This window comes from Pollicipes pollicipes, unplaced genomic scaffold, assembly GCF_011947565.3.
Source record: "Pollicipes pollicipes isolate AB1234 unplaced genomic scaffold, Ppol_2.1 Scaffold_6138;HRSCAF=7277_pilon_pilon_pilon, whole genome shotgun sequence".
NCBI classification, from domain to species: Eukaryota; Metazoa; Arthropoda; class Thecostraca; order Pollicipedomorpha; family Pollicipedidae; genus Pollicipes; species Pollicipes pollicipes.
The window spans coordinates 9,247,811-9,272,542 of NW_023596818.1; the positions used below are offsets into that span (position 1 = coordinate 9,247,811).

General features: G+C 61.7%; 1 protein-coding gene across 1 annotated transcript in view; it reads left to right on the top strand.

Moving 5' to 3' along the window:
* Positions 1–24,732, top strand: part of LOC119105922 (protein Wnt-4a) — a 67,960-nt gene that overhangs the window by 17,254 nt on the left and 25,974 nt on the right. The window lies entirely within an intron of this gene.

Below are 24,732 nucleotides of genomic sequence, written 5' to 3' on the forward strand. Positions count from 1 at the left end.
CCCTGCCCGGCCGACAGCCTCCCCCGCCCGCTGCTGGACTGCCCGCCTGCGACGCGCCTGCCCCGCGCGCGGGACACCTAGAGAGCGGCGCCTACGGCGCGGGTCGACCGGCGGGCTGTCCGTGTTTGGACCCTATGAGCGCCGAAACAACGAAACAGCCAAACGGCTTAACAGAATGCGCCTGCGACGAGTTCGGTCACAAGTGAAACTGTTGGACGAAGGCAAGAGCTTCTACAAGATAGGTGAGCTCATCAGAGGTCATCGCTGTCTTAAGCGAGCCATTCATGCCCCGCCGTCAGACAGTGTCATGTTAACGCCAAGTTCGTAGGCATTTTGGCATTTGAGAGGGCTTAGCCACTTATCTGATCACTTTTGCAACATCCACCATGGCTTCATCTCGCCCCGAAAACAGGAACGCTGGGGTTTCGTTCGTTAGCTTGGGGAGGAAATAAAGAAGGCATTTGGACCTGACGCGCTTCGTGCGTAGCGACCATTCCATTAGTTGTATTTCACTGTCTCAGCCTTCTTCCGCTATCTCACACGGCTCCCTAAGATCTGCTAAAAAAAGAACATTGAGCAAGATACAGCATTCAAGCCATTTCCACAGACAACGGTGAAACAGAGCAAAGCAAAAACCCCAACACAAAATATTACAGCCATAGGCCATGGAGCACCTTTTCGGCAGAGTTTCGAGGCACGTTACATTGTTGACACGCACGTCTCTAGAAGACAGCCTGTCTGTTGAAAGAGCCGCGCCGGCTGCCGATGCCGGGAGGGTATCACTGTGTAAGCTACAACCGTGTGAGCCGGGCCAGCCTGGCGCCGTGGCCAGACAACCCGGGGCTGGGCCGGCTCGTCTCGTGTAAACGGTGCCCGCCGGCCGGCCGCCGGCTGCTGAGATGGTGCAGCGCCGACCGGTGACGGCCGGGCTCAGTGGCGCCCCCTAACCGGGCCCGACAGCCCTCCGTGCCATACACAGACGCGGCAGTATTTCGGGACGGCAGCTGACCGGCCGGCGCGACTCGGCTCGCGCCCTCATCCGCCTGCCGGAGCGTCCTGCCGACCGGCCGCCGAGCCCCGCCCCCCCCCCCCCCCCCCCCCCCCCAGGAATAAATCGGTATCATGTCTTCCCTTGTGACCTCGCACACGAATGTGCTGCCCTGCGCTGCGCCGAACGCGTCCGCCAGTTGGTGAGTGATCGGACCTCCGCGTGTCGGCCCCGGCGGCGGCGCCGGGCCCGCTCCAGCCGGCCCCGCGCCTCGCGCTCCAGGGCCTGACGAGTCAGCGGCGGCGTCGGCCATCGCGGCGGCGCCCACCGCCGGCCGGTCCATTAGCGCGGGCGCGTATAATTACCGGCGTCACGTCCGAGCTCATCAGCGCGCGGGCGAGACGCGCCGGCGAGCGCGTTCAAACCGGCCGCGCCGTCGCCGCTCGGGTTTCTCCCGGCCGGGTCGTGACGTCAGGCGGGCTCCGCTGTTGGCGTTGGCACAGCAGCGCCGTCGTAGAGCGCGTCGCTGTCGCGGCTCCATTGATCCCGCCCGACGGCCGACGTCCGGACACGGGATAGCGCTGTCCGGGAGGACGGGGCGGTCGCGGCGCGTCGGCACCGCGCTGCTGGCCGGGAACGCGTGCAGGCCGGCCGCGGGCACGCGCCAGACCGGCCGCGGGCACGCGCCAGACCGGCCGCGGGCACACGCAGGACCGGCCGCGAGCACACGCCGGTTCGGCCGCGGGCACACGCCGGGTCGGCCGCGCGCCCCCCGTCGTGGTTTGTCGGGAGGTTTGTCGCTGTCGGCACTGCTGGACGGATGGCCGCTGGTGGCGGCGTCGTACCCGTTTCCGGAGCGGTGATTCGGCTGCGGTGATATGGCGGTTGCTCTTTGGTGTGGTGTAGGTAGATATTGACTTCGTGGGGTAGTCTAACCTTCCAGTGACCATTAATTTGCCAGTCACATACGACGAAATCAAACATGTGGTTATCATGCAGTACACGTACGTGCTTGCTCATACAGCACGCGCACATACAATTATCACACGCATGTGGACAAGGGAAGACTTCCCACACATTTCCGGCCATGGCCTATTCCGGCGACCGATCTAGCATATGCCGCCATGGCGCCTTTGGCGCTGATCTAACTGGTGGCACGTGACCGTGTCACCCCCTGTGGGGCTTTCCCAGTTCCTTCGCCAGTGATATTCGGATGCGATGAGGTATGCTGGCTCTGATGAGACGGGTTCAGTGCAAGCCTGCATGGTTGCGTCGGAAGCACCGGGGTGGTCGCAGGCGAGGAAGGCGGACCTGCCCGGTGCTGACTGCATAAACGATATGGCGTAGCACGTTCTTGGCAGTCATCCACGCCGAGCCGCCAGCTGATCGTCTGGTTTGTTTCCTGCCACGTTACGGATCCCTGAAAGTCTTGACATCCAGCTTCCTGTCTGAACCAGATCTGATGTCCGAGCTTCAAACACTGGCCTCACAGCATCCGAGCGTGCCTCTTCTATGCATGCATGTCGGGCGCATGACGTCCATGACAGACCCGACTCATGACACATGACATGACTCCCATGACATGACTTCCGTGACAGATATGACGCGCCAAACATATCCGGCGATGCTCCCACTTCCCCACCGGCCACGATCGGTGGCTCTGTAATCTCGGCGCCAGCTCGCGAGGCGTTGGGCCGTGTCGTCTGTCACCCCCTGTTTGGGCCCGACACCCCGGGTATCGCGCTGTCAGGCAGTGTCTGGCTGGCGGCACCGGTACCCCGGGCCGCCGGCTCCAGCCCGCCTCTCCAGCCCGCCGCTCCCGCCCACCGCCGCGGCCCGGCCGACAACGTAAACTGACGATACTGTTTCGCCATGTCTGAGCATGACAAGAAAGTGACAGATGTAATCAAAGAAGTTGCCAAAACCGTCGCTGGATCCGCCGAGCTCGGGGTGCACCCGTGGCCTGGTAGGCAACACCCCCAACCCCTCCCCCGGCCCCACCCCCACCCTGTCAGACCACCACCAGAAGACAGAGGGCATGTCTAGTGCACGTCCCAGAACGGATACGGGCACCGACGGTCAGCACTACATGTATTTCGCTGACTTACTTGTGTACCCGTTTATCATCACCGCTGAGGCCATGTGCTGGTTTCTCCGCGGAGACTCAGGTGCCACCAGCATCCAGGTCATAGCCGCTGCGACACCACTCCTGCAGACCGCATGTTTTGACACCGTGCATGCTGACGCGCGGCCAGTGAACGATAGCCGGCGACTTCCTTTAATGGACAGGACGCAACAGCGAGGACAGAACGGAGCCTGTCACCAGTCACCGTATCATCGGCGCTGACAGGCAAGGGCATATCGCCACCGACGGTCGCTCGCGCTCGCCGGCCGACAGAGCCGTCCATGTCGGAATGCATGTAATCACTTCCGCTGAGGCGCTGCTGGCCGTGACGTGGGCCGGCGGCGGGGCGCCGGGGCAGCCCGCTCGTGGTGACAGCCGGCCGGCACACGTCCGCCTCCGTCCGTCGTCGCCGCGGCTGGCCGTGTCGGCCGGCCCGGCGCAGGCGCCCGACGGGCGGCGTCGCGCCCTCCACCTAAACACGCCGCTGCCGCCGCCGAACGCGCTGTTTCGGGCGGCCGGCAGCCGACGGCTGCGCGGGCGGCCGCTCGTCGGCGCCGGGCCGCGCCGGCCGCGCTCCGGCCGTGTTGTGCGGTGGTCCGTCTGTCCGCGCGTCGCCGGCCGCCGGTGCTGCCGTGCTGTGCGTGCCGCCGCGCCGTGCAGTCTCCGCCGGGCCGTGTCACCGGTCCGGAGTGACAGCGGCCGCCGCCGATGGGGTGCGGCCCCGGCGCGGCCCACACACCGCTGATGACGCTGAGCGACGGCCGCGCGGACCGGAGACAGATGGAGCCGACTGCGGACACCGCCTTCTGCAGCCGACGAGGCAGGGCAGATGGCCCCGGCGAGCGCAGGCTAGCGGGTGACGCCTGTCGATGACGACTGAGCACACCGGCTGCGACTGACGACGGCCAGCTAAGGCTGTGACATGTGACAGCTGCATGTGCGATTGACGAGATGAGGACGGCCACGACTGACGACTGTGGTCGACTGTGACTGACGACTGAGACTGGCAACGGTAACTGATGACTGTGGCTGACGATTGTGACTGGCTACTGCAACGGGCGTCCGTGACAGATTACTGTGATTGACGACTGTAAGTGCGGCTGTGAGTGACGACTGTAGATGACGGCTGTGAGGACGGCTGTAACTGATGATTGTAACTGACAAATGTGACCGACGATTTGACCGTACGGCTGTGACTGACGACGGCAAATGACGACTGCTGCTGACGACTATAACTGACGACTGTGGCTGACGAATGTAACTGGTGGCTGTGACTGAAGACTTCAACTTACGGCTGTGACTGAAGACTGTGACTGACGTCGGTAGGTGACAACTGCTGCTGACGACTGCAACTGACGACTGCGGCTGACGACTGTGAGTGACGAGCACCATCCAGCCCTCCGTCGGCGGCAGCGTGACCTCCATCGCTCGCCGCCCGTCGGCTAAGTGGGAAAGGCTGTTGCTGGCCCGGGCTCCGGCCGCTTATCTCACGTGCGCGCTGCAGCACGGGGGGCTGCCGCGCACGCCAAATTGATGGCGCCACAATTGGCCCAGTGGTGATACGGCCGCAGTGGGGCCACGAGTCCACCGGACGTGCTCTGTCGAGCGGGTCGAAAGGGCGGGTGGAAAAGACAAGACGACGGATGGCCTGCCCTGCCACCACCGGTCGTCAATGCTAAGCCGGACTAGGTTTATCGCCGTGCTTAGAGCCTGGTGCCGGAAGCTGACGATTAGTTCAAGGCATGCAAAAGCAATGACGTGAAAGTGCGTTAGTCTAAAAATATGCCCATTGCAACAAAAAATTGTGGTCAGTTTTTGTGTCTTAACTTTTGGCTAAGCTGGCATGCAAAAGCACTTAACTGACCGCAAAGGCTAAAACCTTGCGAAGCCGACTCACTAAGCAAGCTGAAGATGAAGATTTGTAATGTAATATGTTAAAGCTCGAGCGATAAATGTGCAATGATCGGGAGTCGAAGAATTTTCGTGTCTGAGCCGTTTACATTTTCAAATGCAGTCTGGGGCCTGGTGGGAATGTCCCGGTTTGTTTGCGTGCGCCCAGCGTCAAGCGGCACACTTCCTCAGCAGGCTACCGGCGACGCCGCTGCAAAAGTTGCAAGCAAACGGGAAGCTTAAAATGTCGGAAACGGCGCGGACCGGGCGCCGCCGGCCGGGGTGGGGGCGCCAGCCGCCGCCGCCGCGCCGGTAGTTAGCCGCAAGCGGCGTGGGGCGGGCCCCAGCAAACGCCTGCCTGTGCGCCGCGCCGGCCGCCGGCACCGCTGTTTGGTCGGGTCCGTGCGACTTCCCGTCAAACACGCTCGCCGGCGGCGGCCGGCGTGGGCGCCGCCGTCTCATGTCCGCCGGACAGTCATCGGGCGGCGGCCGCGGCCGGCTGTCGGGCGTGACAGGCGCTGTCGCCGCCGACCGCCACGACCCGTCACGACCCGTCACGGACAGTCACCGCCTGTCGCAGCAGCAGCGGCTGCGCGGCCCGGCTGCAGATGGCAGCGTGCCAAGCGTTTCCTCCGGCCGTCCGGCGCTGAGGGACGACGCAGGCGGGGCCTACTGTCACGGACTGTCATGAGCTGTCAGCATGACAGCACGGGAGGATGGCCGTGCCATTTGCTACGTGTCTCTTCGACGGTGGGCTGAACAATGGATGGCGTGCATTAACTTGCGGCAGACGGCCGGAATGCGGGCGGTAAATTCGTTGACGTGACTAGCTTCACTACCATATGGTTTACTGTTATTACATGTGGAGTAAAGATAGCATCTCTGTTAATCTGGCGTATAGTACGGGTCCGCCCACCACAGTAATTATTTAGCACCCAAGCCGGTAGGAAGGTATGTAAATGATCTCTCTAGATAATTTTATGAAGTTTCTCGTGGTTTGATGCGCTGTTGGGATGAATATTCGCCCGGTGCAGCTTCACCGCACTGACTGCGATTGCAAGCCGTCAACTCCTGTGAAAACCTCCAACTCTATCATTTCGTCTGCCTTTCCGTCCCCCGCGTCTCTCCCGAACCTGGCTGCGGTACCATGCTCGTCTGCTGCGCCGTGCCCCTCTTTCCCGGACGCTGCGCCGGCCTCCCGCCGCCGCTGCCGGCCGGCCGGCCGCGGCCGGTGTCGGGCCCGCTCGGCGGGGGGCACAAATTCAATCATGAGACGCCGTCAGAAATCTCAACTCATGCGCAAAAAGCCTTTCCCCACTGACAGAGCGTAATGGCGCGCCGGGTGTGAGGCAGCCGTGGCCCGGGCCGCGCCGCGGCCGTCACACCGCGCCCGGGCCCGCTCTCGTGCTGTGAGACGAGTTGTGGTCGCGCCCCGGGCGTGAAATGCGGCCGGCGGCCCAGGTGTGACGCGTCTAGTGGCGAATGGCCTGGGCACGGCGTCTGCATACAATCGGGGCGGGATGCCCGGCCGAGGAATGGCTGTTCACCGGTCCGGCGAAGGAGGGCATCGCCGCCCGGCCACGACTGGAGCGCCCGGCGAAGTCTGTGCCGCCGTGTTATCGTGCGGAGCGCATGGCGTGCGGCTTCAGACGGAGACAGTCATGACTGGAGAAAGGGACGACATTTTCTCCTGTGTCTGGGATCTTCCGGTGCTTCCAAGCGCGTCAAGCGATCATGAGATCATGCCGACTACTGAGGAAGAACTGCTGAATCGCTGCATTAACGTCAGACGCATCGTCTGCACACAACGCCACCGGTATTACCGACCGCATCGTTTCCGATCAGACTCCCGCGGTCTGTCATCCGCAGCGTCCGGGTCCCCACAGGCCACCTGCTCCCCGCGCGCCAGACATGGCTAGGTCGAGAGCAGCCTCTGTGCGACCCCTCACCCGTCTGTTCGCCCCAGCGGAGCGATCTCTACCCCTCCAGAGTGCGCGGCGGCGGCGGACTTTTTGTGCCGGGCCGCTTTCAACATCGACTCGCTTTCCCCAGCAGAATCGCCGCGATCTCTCGCCTTTCAATTGGGCGCTGCGAGTCATCGTCGGCCGTGTAGAGCGTCGTGCTGGCGAGTGACCGGCGCGAGTACATTGTCTGGTAATCGGGCAGGGAGTCGGGACACGGTCTGCCCCCGCGGCCGGTCACCACGAGCGTGGCGCGCGTGCAGCCAGCGACGGGCTGCACGTGGGGTCACCGAGAAACGTCTTCATCGAAGCGCGCATACGTTTGACCTTGCAAAGCGCCAAACAAAGACACGGATGACATTGGCGTTCGCTTGCTAACGGGAAAAGGCTGCATAACTGAAGGCGATTCGGAGGAGTTATGAATCGTTCGGATCAATCGTGTGACTGCTGTTGACATGTGCAATGTGTTTGGATCTGTTCGCTAGAACATACCTATGAACCCGATCGATGGCCTCCTGCTTCAAAGGCTGCAGGTCACATATCTGCGACTGTGACTGGGACGTTCCACGCGGCAGTTTCGCTGTGCGCCGCGTCATGCCGGCGCACAGTTTCTGGAAGTAGCCTGGCATTAATCTTATCCCCCATTCGGACTGCGACTCCGCCCAGCCTGCTACCGCGCGCGCCAGCGCCATCTTTGGTCTTCCGTCCGCGAGCTTATCGCGTACAGAAAATCCCAATTTAGATTATTAAAGTTTTTATTGGGCGTCTGGATTAAGCTGACGGCAGCCGGCCAGCCGTGGCGGCATCACGCGCCTGGACGCACCCGGGATTAATCAGAGTGGCGCCGCGGGCTGGCTGCAGCTGGCGCCGGCCTCCTCTGCTCGGTGCTGGCCGGCGGCAGCCAGAGCCAAGCTCCACAGAGCGCGCCTCCGGCCGCCGCGCGCTTTCCTTGCTGTCACCCGCGCGGCTGCGCTGCCGTGTCCTTCCGGCTGGCTGTTTGTTTGTTGTGGCTTTCTGTATAATGGTGTTTGTTTATTTATCTGGCGATTCAGCACGTTTCTATCAATTCACCGTGCATGTTCATCTCTCCGCATTGTGTTGAACAGGCTTGGTCGCATCGTCCGGTATTTCAGCGCGAGTCTAAATACACCATTGAATGTGGGCGGGGCTACACTGGGCAATCATCTATTTCTCTTGACAAGAATTATGCAGATGCTAAATAATTGCAGCTGTTTTTCGACGCTTGCAGCGGCCCAGGTCGTTAGAATCACAGCCGTCTCTGCTGACTAAAGTGATGACCAATGAATCTTGCAGCTGCGAGACCCGATGACGCGGAAATTAAGCCGTGCCGAAGTTATGTTTATAGTACGCAGACACTCGCAAGGTAGGCGAGGTCCAGACTGTTTTTGTCCGGATCCAATAATGACAAAGCAATTACCGGCTTGTTCCGCATGCCGCACCCTGTTACACGCGCACCACAGTCCCCGGGGCTATCACCTATAATGGAAAGATGAGATGATAACAACGTGAAGATCAGCCGCCATCCGCGCGGCTGCATCCGAACGCCGCCGACAGGCCGTCCGATGCGCGCCGGTCGGAGCGGGCCGGCCCGCGGCGGGGCGCGGCGGCGGCTGTTTTGGGCGCCGCGGCACGGGCGGCCGCGCCACGGGTACCTAATCAGCCGTGAGTTCGAACAGCGGCCGCTGTCGGCGGCGCCGGCCGCTCCCATTGTTCCCGGCCGGGGCGACACCGCGCGCGCAGCGGCTGACACCGGTGCTAATCCAGGCCGGTATGCCGCGTGGGCGACCCTGTTGGCCCCTCGCGTCCCCATCCTCGGCCGTAGCCTCCGCCGTCGTCGCGCCCGGCCCCGGCCGCGGCAGGCGGGCCGTCCGCGCCGGTGGTCATGCCCCAGTAATGATGACTCGCAGCGCGCCTTGATTTGTCGGTGGCAGGTTATGAATTAGCCTGATTACGTATGCATGCCGTTTTAGTTGATAATTTGCTGCGGTGGGCGCCAGACGAATGGGGGACACGGCCGTCCGCCGCGGTGCAGCCTTTCACCTTGGTCGGAATGTGGACCTTCCCTGCAGCGACGGTCGCTGCCGTGGACGGTGGCGTGCTTGCGGTCGGCGGGCAGGCGAGCAGCCTGCAGTGTCTCCATGACGTCGCCGTGCATGCAATCCGATCCGTTCTTAGCGCGACACAGTCTCACGACACGCCCATTCTCTTTGGGATTCGGAAACGGTGTCGACATTTTCGTGAGCTCAGCTGGATGACTTTAGCTGCCCTATCCCTCAGCATGCATGGTAACCACTGAACTGTGTCGGTCAACGCTCAGTTTTTACGGTGAAATTTAGTACTACATTAAGAGCATTTTTATTTCATTTGTTATCTTTATGTAGGTTATGCTACATTCATTATTATCCATTAGATCATTAGCAACATTTTCATTATTAAATCTGTTACTAGTAACAAGATCTGTTCGGTGAGGATCTGGTCCTGGCTCCTGAACCGACGTCTGTGATTATCTGTTAGTCAGCAAGGCTGTTACCTGCAAGGACAACTACACTAAACATCTAAAATAAATACAGAAATTGAGATGTATTTTTTCGTTTCATTCATTGCGGCTTCACTTGAACGCGAAAACCTGCCAGCATGTTGCCAGGAACTGACCGCAAGCTGGCTGTCGGCGGCTCGGCCAGCGCTCGGACCGCGCGGGCCCGTCGGCCGGCGGCGGCGTCGGAGCCGACTGCCGTGCTCAGACACCGCTCGACGGGCGTCGGCCGGGTGCTCGGCCGGAGCCGGGACCGGCACCGGCACCGGCAGCGGTGTCGTGTCCGCCCGCCGCGGTCGGCGGCGGGTACGGCACGGCGGGTTTTTGAGCTGGGGCGGCCTCCAGCGCCGCAGCCGGGCTGGCGGCGTGATCGCGCCGATAGGGCGCGCCGAACAAATGGATGACAAATACCGGCGGTATCGCGGCCCGGATCAGCCGGTCGGCGCCGATGGCTGGTGCCGATGGTGATGGCTGGTGCCGATAGCGGACCGACGGGGAGCGACACCGGCCGCCGGCGCCGCTGTAAATCATACGGCGCGCCTCCATTACCGGGCTCCGGACTCGGCTCGACCGACACGGGGCCGCTCACCAGGGTCGCCGGAGCTGATGCTGTCCAGAGCTAGTGCTGGTGCGCTGAGGTCGGTGCTGCTCAAAAGACGGAGCTGGTGCTGATGCTTCCAAGCGGTGGTGCTGCGCTAGAGCTGGTGTCGTCCGGGGCTAGAGTTGGCGCTCGTGTTGCCAGCCGGTGTTGTCGCACTGAGCATGGGATGCTGCGGCACGGACACATTAGGTCGTGTCCATCGTAGATTTGGATACATGTAGCGAGTTTGTGTACGCAGTAACCATGGCTGAAGGGACGTGAAGGCACAATGCAGTTCAACATATTGCCAGTTTCCTTACACAGTGATGACTAAAGGGACGCGGATGCACGATTTGTGACTCGACCCAAGGTTAAATGTTTATTTATCATGAACTAAGCCGGGCTTCAACAGCATTGTCTTGGGTTTTGCCCACAGGCACGACTATGTTTGGCTAAATTGATGTGGAAATTCCGACATTTTATCTCCCGCCTTGGGCATACCTGTTTTACGTCGCTTACCTGCTTGGATTGTCGATCGTTGCCCCGATCCTATGCATATTCGGATCACGATGAATTGTGGAGCTATCAGCCTCAGTCTGGAGTAATGGCGCCGTGTAAGCCCGTCTCTGCTGAATTCATTTACGACCAGAATTCATAATCCCATGTCAAAGATCACGGCCGACCACAACGTCTGTATCCACGCGAAGCCTGCACCCTGTCGGATCCATCCCATTATTAACTCCGGGCAGCGGGGTCGCTCTCCAAGGTGCCCTCCAGCTAGGTCATCACTCCGGACAGCCCCTCCAGCTGGGTCATCACTCCAGCCAGCAGGCGCCCGGCGCTGTGCCAGTCTGCCTGTCCCAGCGGGCCTCTGTGCACCGCCGCCCGCCGGTCGGAGGACCCTTTCGCTCGCACTGCCGCCCGCAACAGGTGCTGGTGCGCCACTTTGAAAGTGAGCCGCCGCGCGCAGCGTGCGCCCTCGGGCGCGCGCGCACTTTGATGTGACCCGGATATGGCCTGCTGGCGCCGTGCGCCAAAGACCAGCTGGCTGGCTGGCTGCGCCGTCGCTGCTGCCGGTGGTTGACACCAGCGCCAATCACCCCTGCCTTTGCTACAGGAGCGTGCACCGACTGCTGCCGCCCCTGGCTGAGGCGCTGCCCTTCCTTCGGCACGCAGGGACGTGAGGGCTGCCCGCGGCTCGAGCTCCTCAGGGCTGTCGACAGGAGGGGCTGCGCCAGCCCACGCTCGATCGGGACGTACCCGGTCCGTTCGGCACACGTGTCTCTCGGCCGCGGCCGGTCGGCCGGCGCCCGCCGATGGCGGGCTTTTAGCCGCCGTCCGCCCGCCGTTCTCAGCTGTCCCGCTCGGCCCGCTAATTGACGCGAGCGGCCGTGTCAAACAGCATCCCTCGGCGGCGGCGCCGGGCTCGCGCCGTGTGGCAGACTGACATGGCGCGCACCCAGACGGGCCGAATGTCGAGAAAGCCCCGGTCTCACCACGGCGCAGAGACTGTCGACAGAGCCTTGGCCTCACCACGACGGCAAGACTGTCCACAGAGCCTTGGCCTCACCACGGCAGCAAGACTGTCGACAGAACGGTGGTGAGACGGGCCCGACTGTCGACAGAGCGGCGGGGAGACGGGTCCGACTGTCGGCGAAGGGGCGGTGAGACGGGCCCGAATGTCGGCGGCGCTGCAGCGTCCCGAGCTGACGTGGCCTCACACGGTACTGACCTGGCCTGGAGCTCTGTCGGGTCAGCCGGCGACAGACCACTGACCCCTCACCCGGCCCGTCGTCAACGTTGCTCGTCTCTGCTCATCGCCTCCCGCCAGCGCGATGAGTCGCGCCGCTACTGGTCTATGAAACTGCGAGCGCGCGGTGACGATCAGCGACAGCGATTAGCAATCCGCAGGGGCTGAGCGGACAGCGCTTGTCGTGACGCGAACCCGAGCGGGCGGCGGCACCCTGCCGTGCTGTCGTGTCGTGTTAGTGACCGCCGGCCGCAGTAGCACGCGGCGCCGCCGCCGCCGGCATGCGACGCCCGCGGTCCTGACCATCTGAGGACGAAATTCAGCGGTGCGCCGACCCCCCGCGCCGAGTTTGGTGCCGCACTACACGGGCGTAGCGCCGAGTGATGTGCTGCCCTGCACGGCCCTAGTGCCGAGTTCTGTGTCGCCCTACACGGCCCTAGCTCCGAGTTCGGTGCCGCCCTACACGGCCCTAGTGCCGACTTCGCTGCCGCCCTACACGGTCCGCAGAGTATGAGCGCAGAGTATGGTGCCGCCTTACGCGACCCTAGTGCCGAGTTCGGTGGCGCCCTACACGGCCCTAGCGCCGAGCTTGGCGCCGCTCTAAACGGCCCTATCGGCCGTGATGACGTGACCAGCGGCGCGGCCGGCCGGCCAGCGGGCAGTGCCGTCGCGTCAGGTGAGCGGCAGGCCTCGTGCGGTGACGGGTGCCGACCCCCGACCGGGCGGCGCTGGGGTGCGCCGATCCTCTGACCTGGGCTGGCGCTCACTCGGCCGGCCGCCGCCGCCCCCAGGTTACCAACCGGTGCTGCATGCCAATGAGACGGGGCATAGCTGGCCACAGTTAGACGCTTGTCTTCGGAACAAAAAGGCGGAGGCTTCCCACGGAGGGTAATTGCCACCGGCAGGGGCGCGTCCAGAGTGACCAGAGCGGGGAGCGCGTGCAGGGGGGCAAGCACCCTCGACATAACTCTTGTCAAGCCCATATTTGGTACCAAATTGTGATCCTGAACTGTGGACTGGCGCGTGATCCTGGACTGGACTGTGGACTGGACTCCTCTGCTCCGCAACCGCCCTTGGCTAATCATTGATTCCGGTGTCTTCAGACTTCCCGGAGATGATCTTCCTTTGTCATCAGACAAGCCATGCTTAACTCGCTGTTCATCAGCTAGCTGCAAGTCTACATCCTAACAGAGTGCAGACTGCAGGAGTAATTGCATTGACAGGTACGACCAGCTAAGGCGTACTTTTCGCTAGCATTTTGTGATTAACGTGGCCATGATTGTGTGCAAATCTGCAACCTCAGATAATGAATGAGTCACGAGCTCACTTTCGTCGAGCACCGCTGAAAAAGGCCCGATCGTGCAAGCTCTGAGGGCTTAATGTCCTGAGCGTCAAGCATGCGCACCAGGCTACCCGCGCCACTCCTGCAGCGCTGCCAGCATCGATCAGCACACGATTTACAGGGGCCGACGGACGTCCCTGTCTCGCGCAGCCATTCACGTCTGTGTTCGGCTGTGGCGATTACCATGCGCCGCTGCCCAGCCCGCGTGGTCGGGCCGCGTCTTACCGTCCCCGCATACCGCAAATTGCTTTACATGGACCGTTCTCCGCGAGGGTAGATTCCTGGCGCGGCTGGCATACATGTGGGATAGAAGTCCGCGTTCTTGTCGACCGTAACATCCACACCTGCTGGCTGGCGCCGTGTTTTCGCCCATGTTCAGTGAGACGATGTCCCCATGCTGCTGTGGTCAGCCTGCAAAGCCGGAGGGCTGCGTGTTGACACCGCCCGTGTCCGGGTCTGCTGTTGCCCCGCTATTTTGACTCCGTCGCGCCGCCGAGCGCCGGTTCCGGCTTTCTGGCTGGCCAGTCCGCTGGCGGCCGCGGCGGAAGCTCCGCACTTCCCTCCGCCGTCAGTCGGGGGCACAGAGATCCTGCCGGGCTTAAGCCTTGCGCAAGCGGCGCTGAGCGGGTCGGCCTGTGGCCGAGCCGGCGGCGACCAGCCCGCCGGCTGACTGCGGACCTGATGGATGGCTTGATCCCGGCGGCCGACAGCGCGTCCCGGCCGCGGCGCCACCCGCCCTCGCCTCACCGCTGCCGGCGCTGGCGTCTCACCAGGGCCGACGAACCGGAGCCGATGTGTCGCGAGCTCACTGGAAGGCCGGCTTCCACCGCCAGTTGAACGAACACTGGAACCGCCCTGTGGAGCCCGGCCGGTGTCTGCCCGGTGAACCGCGCGCCCCGGTCCTGCTGAAACGAGCGTCAGCCCATCCCGACGCACTCAGCGCCTTTGCAGCCGCACACGGGCCGGCACTGGGTGGGAAAGCCGTCGGTCGAAAGATGTCGGCCCCTCCTTTGCCGACATCTCCGCACAACTGGTAATGGACCCAATGTCTGACGACCTGGGGACGACAGGCCGGTGCGACGCTGACATTCCCGGCAGCCGTTCACGCGTCGTGGACGGGGAGAGGGGGGAGCGGGCTGCGGCACGATGAATCTCGCGTCCGTGCGCCATGTCTCCGGTCCGTGGCGTCAGCGTCGCCTGCGTCGTGCGGCGCAGCATCTCGCGGCGCCAGGCGGCCGTCGCTCCCAGCCGACAGCGCCTTTGAATGGCGTCCGGCTTTCTCGTAATCTCCGCTTGCGGTGCGGTTTGACTGGCTGCTCCCACAGCCCGCGCCAGCCCTGAGTGACCGGGCGTGTTTTGGGATTCGGCGTCAGTCGAGCGCGCTGGTGAACTCCCCGCCGCCTTTGTGCTCGGCAGCAGACCGATCGGCGGCAGCCGCGCTTGTGAGACGCGAACATGCTGTTGCGAGCCAGCCCAAATCAAAGCGTGTGTCTCCGTCGTGTCAGATGAGTCGTTCGGCGGAGAGCTCTCGGCACGTGGACCATGCGGTGATTGCAGGTCAGCGCGAGGGTAGGCCGGCGAGCGCGGTGGGTGATTCAGCAGCCTTGGCTAGCGCCTGAAGAACACTACCCCCCCCCCCCCCCCCGCCCACGTTCCGTGCTGAATTTCGCCATTTTTGTCATCGTTGGGTGATGATTGGTTCTTCTGGAATGGTCATAGCCGTTAGCGTCGCTCACCCCAAGCAAGAGATCCGCAAAAGAAGCCGTCTGTAGCTCATCGCATCAGCGGGTGCTGGGCGTTTGCCCTCGCCAGCGTAGGGCGTTCGGTCCATGACGAGTGGATAACGCCTGTCAGCCGTGCCGACCTCGCTGTCAGCCGTACTGGCCTCGCTGTCCGCGCTGCCAGCGGTCGCCGGGCGGGCTCTGAGCAAGTCCCCGCTTGTTCCGACATGTGACGGTGGAGGCCCGCAGCCCGCGCCGAGCCCCCGCCCGCTGCCGGTCACCAAATGAGGCAGCATGGCGTCGCTCTGGTAGTCCGCCGCACGCGCCTTATAGGCCGCTGTGCGGGCGTCCGCTCAGGCGGACAGAGTCGGAGACCTGGCGGCCCGGAAAAGGCGCGCTGACCACCCGGTAGCGGCCGGCTGTCGGCCCGTGCACCTGGTGGTCGTGTGCTGGTGGCGAGGCTGCTCGGCCGGCGGCGACATGGGACTGACGGCCCGGCGACGCATCACACAGGAGAATGGAAGTCACCCCGCGGCGGCTGGTGGCCGGTGACGGACCGATGGAATCCGCAGCGGGCCGATTACGGACCGGTGGAGTCCGCAGCGGGCCGATGACGGGCCGCTGGAGTCGACAGCGGTCCAGCGCCAGCTGCAGCTGGAGAGGCTGCCGTTGACCGGCGGCTGCAGCTGGGAGGCTGCCGCCGGCCGGCGGCTGCAGCTGAAGAGGCTGCCACCGGCCGGCGGTTGCAGCTGGGGAGGCTGCCGCCGGCCGGCAGCGCCCCCTGCCGCCGCCGCCGATCGGCCGACCGGCTGATGCGGCGACAAAAACCTAATGAGCCGATTTGGATGCGGCGCCGACAGCCGTCCGGGGTGGCGGGCGGGCCGGGGCCAAGTTACGACCCCCGGCGACCGGTCACTCAGCAGCACAGCCCGCCTGCATCGACAGCTCGGTCTGACAGACCAGCACGCGGCCCGCTCTCCGGCTGCAGTCGACTGCCAGCCGGCGCTGCCACGGAGGAACTGGGCAGCACACAGGCAGAGCCGCCCGCTTCGCCGCCCGCTGAGACTACATGCGCCTCTTTGCATGGGCGCGTGCGTGCTGTGCACACATGTACACATGCATTGTACGCTCCTGTCCGCACACTGACCTGTGCCCAGTCTTTCAAACTTAAATAGTAACTCTGACACCTTTAGATAGCATCATCTCGCCATGTTGACCGGAAGTAGGTCAATAGCTGTTCACGACTGTCACGGCTAGGTCGTAGGGAATAGGACGAGTCTAGCAACAGCGATGCTAGCAGTAGGTTTCGTTAGGTAGTTCAAGTAGTGTGCAGCCCTTGCCCCTCCGTACTGCTCCAGGCAAGGGAACGCAATTTATAGTTTTACATTCGGCAAGTGCCAAATGCACGTCTGCAGTGAACGCCCATCTTATCTGCACGTCCCTTCAGCTGCCCAACTATTTACATATTTTTCTTCGCGTATTACTGTCCACTTACTGGTCGACATGTCTGTCAAGCCGACCACCTGACCTCCCTGCCTACACACCTGACTAGGCTGTGGGACTAGAGCAGCTGAGCCGAGGGCTGCTGGGAGACTTCACACGGATTTGCAAACACAAGCCCTGACACGGTGGGGACGTCTCGACAAGCTTACAGTCCATTCTGTCCAACCAAGGGTGGTATGCCGCGAACAGGCCCAAAAGTGTCGGCAGGGGTTGAGGATCGATGCGTTGAACATAGTTGTAAGACAATCTTTGGCGTTACGGTAGGCTTTATCCATGTGTTTGCAAGCCATTCATGTGTTGCGGGAATGGCGGTCTACAGCGCAAGAAAATGCGGCGATTCTTCCGTATAGCTTGTAGACCCGGCAGAACTGACTCGGAGGTGCCTGAAACCGCCGCGTTCGTGAACTCGTAACGCGCCGTTCCGCTGGCGTCCTGCACCTCTCGTGGTGGGTCATGTCTGCGCTGTCTGCATCTCTAGTGGTAGGCCCCGTCAGCATTGTCTGCATTGTCTGCATCTCTAGTGGCCGGCCATGTCGGCACTACCTGCATCTCTGTTGCCGAGTCACATCCGCGCTGGTCAAACGCGCCCGCGTTTCCGCTCCAGACGCCGCGCGGCGCTTCGCGAGCGGGCGCGAAGTGGAATTGTCCGGAGGCCGCGCGCCGTTCCAGTACTGTCGAGTCGGTGATTCACGGGCCTGTTGGTACCTCCGCTGGATGGAGAGCAAATTTACAGTCGGGTTAGAGGGATATTGACGGAGTAAACTAGCAGACTGCTTTTGCAGCTGCAGTTGTTGCTGACCGTGGGTTCACGTAAGCTTTTCAATGAAGCTGGAAAGCGTTTCAAATGGGTGGAGGTTACTTTCAAGCATCTGGAGTAAAACAGCTCGTCCCATAAGTGAAAAAGGATATCGGACAGTACCCTTGTCTGACCTAATGTCACGCTGTTACAGCATTGATGACATATTTGGTTATTCGGCAGCCCACCAAAGCAATCCCACCCAACGATGGAAACAAATTTAACACCAAGCGTCCTCTTCACGGGTATGAAACAGGGCCATCCTGGCCGGTGGCGGACGGTCTTCGGCGGACTTTGGCGGCGGAGCGGGGCAATTACGACAGCAGGTCACCTCAGGCCAATACCCGACCGGGGCGCCCAGCCGAGCTTCTCGTGCAAACCGGAAGTCAAAGCGCCGCACTGTGGTGGCCTGGAGGCGCCCTTGCTGTCCATGCCGTGTCAGCGTGCCGCTGGCCGTTCGCCGGCGGGTGGCCTGGTAATGTGCGGCTCTCGTGACCGGGAGCGTCGGCTGGCGAGCCGCGGTGTGCTGACGACACCTTGCTGGAGCGCCGGGCCTGTGACTGGAGCACGGTCAGTTGTCCAGGAGCATGGGATGCGAGCCGTCCAACCGGTGTTCGGCTGTCATGGGTAGCTGTCCAGCTGGTGTTCACCTGCCATGGGTAGCCGTCCAGGTGGTGTTAGCCTGTCATGGCTAGCCGTCCAGCTGGTGTTAACCTGTCATGGGTAGCCGTTCAGCTGGTGTTCACCTGCCATGGGTAGCCGTCCAGGTGGTGTTAGCCTGTCATGGCTAGCCGTCCAGCTGGTGTTAACCTGTCATGGGTAGCCGTCCAGCTGGCGTTCACCTGTCATGGGTAGCCGTTCAGCTGGTGTTCACCTGCCATGGCTAGCCGTCCAGGTGGTGTTAGCCTGTCATGGCTAGCCGTCCAGCTGGTGTTCACCTGTCATGGGTAGCCGTCCAGCTGGTGTTCACCTGTCATGGGTAGCCGCACAGTCTTTGTTTATCTACCGTGGGTAGAGTCATGGCGTGGCCGCCAGCCCGCCAGCCGGTGTCCTCGTGCCAGAGCTATATAAACGTGGCGTGCTCCTCTCCAGCTGGTGGTCCGTGTACCGGAGACAGAGACACGTGGCGTGCTCCTCTCCAGCTGGTGATCCGTGTACCAGAAACAGACACACGTGGCGTGCTCCTCTCCAGCTGGTGGTCCGTGTACCAGAGACAGACACACGTGGCGCGCTCCTCTCCAGTTGGTGGTCTGTGTACCGAAGGTGGACACACGTGACGTGCGCCTCTCCAGCTGGTGATCCGTGTACCAGAGACAGACACATGACGTGCGCCTCTCCAGCTGATGGTCCGTGTACCGGAGACAGATACACGTGACGTTCTCCTCTCCAGCTGGTGGTCCGTGTACCGGAGACAGAGACACGTGGCGTGCTCCTCTCCAGCTGGTGGTCCGTGTACCGGAGACAGATACACGCGATGTGCGCCTCTCCAGCTGGTGGCCCCGTAGCGGGCCGGGACGCGCGCGCTCTGTATTGACGGCACGGCCCGCGGCCGAGATTTATTATCGAATGGAAATTCTGTCCTTGCCCCGTGCGCTTTTTGTGTGGCATTATCGACGGCAGTGCTTGATAGCGGCGCATAATTACTGTCCGGTTCGTCCCGGGTCTGGGGTGGCAGCCCTCGCCCCTGAGGTGCCGCCTCCGCCAGGCGCCGCGTATGCCGCGCCTTCGTAATGCGGACGGGCTGCGGGTGGCGCGGCACGGCGCCGGCCCCGGGCCGCCGCACAGGAGAGCAGGCGGGAGGCGCGCCCACGGTCGATTGTCCGGGGTTCGTGTCTGCGATGGGCTGAGGTCGAGGTGTCAGTGTCCGGCCACGGGCTGGTGGCAGCGTTAAGCGGCCCAATGAGCTGTGGTGAAGCTCATGTTCAGCTGCTGGTGCATGTGTAATGTAATGGCGCTCTTGTTCAGCTTCGGGACTGCAGCGTAGTGGCAGTGTGACAAAGGTGCGGTCCAGCCTTCTGCTCGCTCCGGTGTTGTGGTACTGCACCAGAGCAGCGGCCCTGCTCCGCTGCTCGGGTGCCAGCCCTCGGCGGCTGGCAGAGCCGCCCCTCACCGGGCGCCGGCTCTCGGCGGCCGGCAGAGCCGCCCCTCACCGGGAGCCGGCTCTCGACGGCCGGCAGAGCCGCCCCTCACCGGGCGCCGGCTCTCGGCGGCCGGCAGAGCCGCCCCTCACCGGGCGCCGGCTCTCGACGGCCGGCAGAGCCGCCCCTCACCGGGCGCCGGCTCTCGGCGGCCGGCAGAGCCTCCCCTCATCGGGCGCCGGTCCTCGGCGGCTGCTGACAGATGAGGTCTGGCCGGCCCGGTGACGGACCGTCCGCTGACGTATGTCCGCTGACAACGGGTCGCCATGCTGGCCCCAGCGCCTGCTGGTCGGAGGCGCCTACGACCGACGGCCGGCTCCCGGCGGCTGGCATCAGATGTGTCCTGCTCGCCACTGGGGTCCACCCACGCAGTCTCTGGGGATGATGTTCGGCACAGCAGCTGTGCTAGGAGATCGGCGACGGTTGCCAGTCGTTGAGATACACGGCACGCCTGTTTGAGTTGGACTGCAGTAAGCATGAGATCAGCAGGCGAATGCACGGTTATGACAAGCGGCGGCCAGGGTGCGCGGCGCGCATGCTGGAGGAGGACTGGAGCGAGTGGGATAATGGAAGTGTGATGGACGTTTGCAAGGATCAATCAACTGATGATTGCGAGACACGATCCTCTTCTCAGCCATGAAGAAACATTAATGTTATCGTGCGCGTTCTCTGGCGAGCGTCCGTTTTCGCTCTTTTCTTGCTCTTTTCTTCGCTTGGTAAAATGATGGCTCCATGACTGCCCCAAAGCCCCTCTGCTTGACTGGGGGGAGGACTTCCTCACATGGCGTGATGACTGCTGGTCCTTCCGCTAGACCGGGCGGCCCGGTCACTGAAGCGACTGCCGTACAGAAACGCTCCCTGAAGTGGTGTCTGGCCCTGCGAGGCACAAGACCACGTGGTGGGATGCGGAGCAGCCCGCGGCGCTTCAGGGTCACTCACTGAGGTGCAGGGTCGTGCTCCAGGGGACGATGTCGCACGTTGGGGCACGGTACTACAAGCTGGGGTACAGCACCACACGCTGAGGTACAGGGCCGCCTGCTGGGGTGGCGGACCGCCCGCTGAGGCTGGGCGCCGCCTGCCGTGAGACAGGGCAGCCTGGTGAGGTACAGGGCCACCCGGCGGGAGGCGGCGGCCGGGGGCCACGCCGGAATGAGCAGGGCGGCGCCCGCCGCGCCGCGCCCGGCCCGGCCCGCGGGGAGTCCGTCCCCTGGTGAGAGCCTGACATGATCATTACACCGGCCTGCAGCGAGCGCCGCCGGTCGAGGGTGAGGCGGAATTGATGCCCGGGCAGGGGGTGGCGGTGCCAAACGAGACTCAGACAGCTCGGAGACGTTAGAAGGCCCTTCTGTTGCATCTCGGGTTGGGTTTTCAAATCAAAGTACGAGGTCGCTTCTTCGGTCTGTCAGAAATAGAAAACAGCACTGATGCTACTGATGCTCAAGCCATTGACGTAAAATCCTACGTTGTCTTTTATTCTTCTCAGAAATAGCAAACAACGACCGATGCCTGAGTTTATTTGTGTCATGGTCAAAGCATATCTAGCGCGTTTGCAGTCCGATTTCATAAATCACGGCTGCATTATTGTGATCCAGTATGATATGCAAATGGCGTTTAATGCCCAGGCACATGTTTATCATATCCCGCAGCACGCTCGTCCGATACGTCATGTTGTGCAGTAATATGCATTGTTCTTGAGAATCAGTTACCTACATTGATTTAAAAACACCAGGCGCAGAGCCAAAATCACCGAAACCGTGCCAAGCTACGGGGTGAACAGACTGGGCTGCACGATTAGTCATCGCTGTCACCAGCACTATCATATGCAGATACACCTGCAGGGTATAGCCTTCTCCCTGAATGAAGGCTTTGTTCGTTCATGGGCGATATCTATGCAACAGGAGAGGTGCTAGGTAGAATGACTTGGAGAGTAGGCAACCTCTCCAAGTGGCAGCAATTCTAATGAATGGGCGTTAACCCAATTCGAAAATACAATAGTTGACTTCTTTTATTTTCATGAACACCCGAAAAGGTCGCGGAAAGACACGTCTAACTAATCACCCTTAAAAAGAAAACATGCTAAATTTTTGCTCATTAATCAGTACCCGCCGTTATCATGATAAATAACATAAGCGATGCGTCATGGGAGTGACATGTCGAGTTGGCTCACGCGGTCGGTCTTGCGGGACTGCCATAGCATTGCAACACATGAACTCTTATTGCGCTGAATTTGCTACCTTTTGATCGACATTTACATCGTTTTTACAGAAGGTAAAATAGCCATCTATGTTATAAGTTATTCGGCTTGTGCAGATAATCCTTAGCTATCAAAAATAATGCAAAATTGGATTTTCTGGGTTTGCCCACTTGCGACACTTCATGACGTGCACACTTGGCTAACTAACTCCTGCAAATTGCATTATCGTTTTATGTAACGTATGACGCATGCACTTAAAGCCGCTGGCAGAGTTGGGTACAGCGCGAAGGTGTCATTTCGGTTTTCGGTTTCAGCCGCCGCCGCCGCCGCCGCCGCCGCCGGGCCATCCTTCGAATAGCGGCACTGAGCGTGACACACGGGGGTGAACCGCTGTATGAGTGTGGCTCGCGAGATTGCATTTCTCTGGGGGGGGGGGGGGGGGAGGGCGGGTGATGCCTTTTTATTTTTTAGGATATCTTATACTTGGATCTGGGACATATTGGTGACGCTAGCGGCGCCATTTGAGCCCTCAGAGTGCCCCTTCAGGCTTGAGACGCTTGTGATTTATGACACTCTTCTTGCCCTCGCAGCGTATTTTTAGACTTCAGAAGTGCTTTTGATCGATCTGAAGCGGGTATCCCGATGTTTGGTCATCCTGCTATTGTTAAGTGCGTTCTTATCGCTCTTGGGACATAAACTACGGGTACGCCCGAATTAGCCGTGGGTGGAAACTCTTCAGTCCGAGACGTTGAGACGTTCGTATAGTCTTTAGAACATGCTTCTAGATTTCGGGACATATTTTCAAACAGTATGCCCTAATTACTTCCAAACAGCATACCCATGCCCGCACAACAGCCATTTTAGCCCTCGGGGCGCCTTGTCCCCCCCCCCCGCCCCTCCCGCTTAAGTTTCGGGCACCTTTGGGTCTCCATGATCTCATGATCCCCTTGCCCAGTTCCAGTCCACGTCAGAGCGGACCGGACCGGACCGGACCGGACCGGACCGGACCGGACCGGACCGGACTTTGCGGTCAGCACCTTTGCCAACGCGAAGGGTGCTTTGGCGGCTTAGAGCAGCCTGCGGAGGGGCACTGTCGACGCTGTTTTAGAAGTGCCCTTACTTTCCGATCGTGGAAGGGGGTGTGCCCCTGTGCCACCAGTGCCCTTCCCCCGGACGCGCATCTGCCTTTCAGTGAAACATTCCAAGTCTAGCTCCGTTTCTTTTTCACACTTCTCCTGCGAGAATGTAAGGAAGAGCAAAGCGTCACACAGAACTAAAGCAGAGAAAAAAGACAGAGGTACACGCACATCTGGACTCTGCTGCGTCTTTCGCTCGCATGTTGCTGCACCCTTTACACCCGATGTGCTGATTCAGACACATTTGCTGGACAACACAAATCTACTCGGCTGGCCTGATCTGAAGACACTGAATGTCCAGGAGGTCTGTCAACCCCTCGCAGCTGGCGCCGACCCGGACAGGCAGGCGGTTTGTTCGGGGACCGCAGAGACGCCGTCCTGTGCGAGCTCCTCGCGGCCCGGCCTGACCGGCCCGTGCTGATCTGGAGGGCGCGGTCGCTGGTCCGCGCTCCCGGGGAGCGGTGTCGCCCCCGTTCCGTCCCGGCCAGCCGGGCCACCGGCGGCGCCGTCTGCCTTATCGCTCGCGGCCCAGCCTGACCGGCCTGTGCTGATCTGGAGGGTGCGGTCGCTGGTCTGCGCTCCCGGGGAGCGGTGTCGCCCCCGCTCCGAGACGGGCCACCGGCGGTGGCGCCGTCTGCCTTATCGCTCGCGGCCCAGCGCCACACAGGCCGCTCGGCGTGTGTTTCTCCGCCGTTAATTGGCGTATTAGAGCCGGCGATTGGCGATAAGCGCGCCCGACAGGTGCCGCCATTGTCGGCGGCCGGCCTGTTTTGACACGCCGCCGCCGCGCCGCCACCGCTGCCGCCGCATTTGCATACAATGGCGGCGCGTCGAGACCGAACCGGCGCGTGTAATTGGTCGCTTTAGCCAGCGGAGAGCAGCCAGAGGTCGGGCGGAAGCCGCGTCAGTCGCTGGTGCGGCGTGTCGTCTCTCATTCGCTGCTGTGGTGCTGTCCTTCCCTCAAACCGTCAATCAGCTGTCGTACTGCTGCCGTGCGCTGGCCGTCGTTCAGCTGCTGTCGTACTGCTGCCGTGCGCTGGCCGTCGCTCAGCCGCTGTCGTACTGCTGCCGTGCGGTGGCCGTCGCTCAGCCGCTGTCGTACTGCTGCCGTGCGCTGGCCGTCGTTCAGCCGCTGTCGTACTGCTGCCGTGCGGTGGCCGTCGTTCAGCCGCTGTCGTACTGCCGCCATGCGCCCGGTCAGCACGGTGGCGCTCGCTGTTGGGCCGCCGCCGCGCCGGCGCTCGGTGGAGTCGACGCCAGCCGGTGCGGTCCGCCAGGCCGCGGCCGCGGCACCGCATGAAGGTCAGAAGGTCAGGAAGGTCAGATGAACCGCCCGAATTGGCCGTCGACTGACCCTTGCGGCGGCTTTCGTGACCTGTAGGCAGTGCGGACGTGTCGGGCTTCTGAGGAACCCAGCTGATCTTGCGCTGGGGCACCGCGGCTCTGGTGCAGTGACGTCCACGCGGGGAAGCACAGGGGAGGAAAGGTTGCGATGCAGGGCTAGCCCGGCGCCCGTGTCGCAACCAAAACCACTTCAATGTGGGAGCTCTGGCGCTATGTCGCTGTGGGAGTGCTGTAAGCACCTCTCCTGTCACTCCCCTGGGTTGTAGAAGGATTGGATGGGGTTACTCATGACTTATTTGGGATATGGGTAGCCACGACTACACAATTTCATGGAGCATTGAAGGAGCTGTGCATGTTTCAGGACGTGACCTGAATGAACGATTTACTGTACCCAAAATCTACAGTGCGCCATCGAGAATAGTTCGAGAATGTGATGCATTTTATAGCAAACCATGCGTATTTGATTATTCCGAGGCTTAAAATGAACTCGCCACGACATACTTTGAGCTCAGTTACGTCAGAATCAGCCACGTTGCAAAGAACAAGCATATTTGCATAAAGTATTTGAAATAAATGGTCTTTGGAGTTTTGCTGAAACCTAGCCGGTACGAAGTAAGTATCCTTTCCGTCCTCCTTTAGATAAGTTGCATCTGAACTTGACCGATGGCGTTTGGTAATAATTTCGAGACCTAAAAGCGCAGGACTTAGAG